Here is a 1,983-nt window from a genome sequence, read left to right on the forward strand (position 1 = left end):
TAATTTGATAATTGCCTAAACGATAAACAAGTAATTCTTAGCAAAAAAAAACCGACTTAAAAAAATATATACATATCTATATATTTCATGATTCAATGGTCGGATCTAAATCAAATTAGTATGGGACCACCTCTGAGACACTACCTTTCCGCAATTATTATCGAAATCGGTTGACGTGGTCAAAAAAATAAATAAAAATAAATAAATAAATTTTCCGACGAACTGATAACCTCCTCCTTTTTTGGAAGTCGGTTAAAAACTGAATCGTTTCAACAGAAACGATTATTTTTTTTGGTAAGCGCTAACATTAAAGTTACAATGCATCCTTGGCTTTTTCGCTTTCTATATTTATTTTTTTTGTTAATATTTTCTTCAGTTCATGATTTCCAAAAAATTTTAAATTCAATGAAAGGGACAACAAATTTCAAAATTTTAACTAAGCCACTCAAGCAATTGTCAAATATGGATATGAAAAAAATTAAATGTCATTACTTGGCACACTGTATACACTGTGCTAAGAACACACTGCTAGTTAAAAAGTTCTAGTCAGAAAAATAAGCAATCAACAAATATGACTAGTGGAAATATGTGTTGCTTTATTTGATGTTATTTAAAAGTACGATTCCTGTGTTCACCTAAGTACAAACAAAATATGTGCGTACGGATTTTGTACGAATGTTTTACACACCAATTTTTGTACGTGTACGGATTTTAGACTCTAAACGTCTGGCAGCCGTGGATTTCATACGAACTCAATCGCTGTTTAACGTGCATGCTACGGACGTCAATTACACTCTGCGCTTCGCACTTAAGGCAATTCGACCGCTGTTGTATTACTCATTTGATAAGTGTTCTCATGTGAACATTTAAATTGGTTAATAGTTAGTTATCTTCGAGCTCTGCGAACTATAGTACCACAAAATTTAAAACCTAAAGACGAGTCAGATATGTAATTTTTACGTTTTTTATCAAAAAGAGGTTAAAAAGTTCGGGTTGATGTCCAAAAATACGCATATGGATTTAAACGTCAGTAGTATCTACGACTCATCATATATAGTATTATGATCAACAAGCTTTGCATAACTCAAAAAACGAGAACTTGTCCAACAGCATCCTTGAAAGTTCTCCTATACTAGATTTATTCCTTACCACTCTTCATATTCATATCCACGCTCAGGAGAAGAGAGCTATGTATTATAGGGATGAGTGGTACCAACAAAGGGGCAGCAGGGTTTCTGAGTTATAGGAATGTCGATATTCTTCTTCTCAATGCCCAAAACTTATAGATGAAATCAACTCAAAGAAGGTGGACCTTGATTTATCTTGTGGCCTTGTTTGATTTTTCGATATGAAATATTTCTGCTTCTATTTACTCTACATTTAGTTTTTGTGCGGTGCGGAAATAAAAGATTTTATGTGTCTAATAGACAAGGATAACAATTTAGGTTTTCTGCCCCACTGTAAATAGTTGTGTATGCTTAATTAAACGTGGTTTAATTCTTGTTAGATGTGTATTGAATAGGAAATATGTACAAACATATGTATGCAATACAGTGGATATTATAATGGGTGCAGTAATTCATCCATAAGAATCCACTTTTGTGTAATTAAATAATTTATAAAATTCTATGTAAAATTAATTGTACGCCAAAATTGCATATACACATACATATGTACATATGTATTCGAACTATTGAATTAAGGCTTTCCAACCTCATCCTATTTCGAATCTTAGTTTTTGTTGAATTCATTACGGAAAAAAACGCGCTCAACTGAAGCATGTGAGTGCGGCAAGGATAATTATATTAGTTTACTCATATTCAGGGTTGCCACTGACGGAAAAAAATACTTACCATCCACTCGAAATAAATTTACCAAATCTGGAAAATATCTACCAATAACGTTTTTATAGTTATTTGATAAAAACTATAGTTTTGTTATATTTTTTAGTTATTTTAATTAAGACTATAGTTTATTTATTTT

Source organism: Rhagoletis pomonella, unplaced genomic scaffold (assembly GCF_013731165.1).
Source record: "Rhagoletis pomonella isolate Grant_MI unplaced genomic scaffold, Rhpom_1.0 Rhpom_scaffold_00013, whole genome shotgun sequence".
Classification (NCBI taxonomy): domain Eukaryota; kingdom Metazoa; phylum Arthropoda; class Insecta; order Diptera; family Tephritidae; genus Rhagoletis; species Rhagoletis pomonella.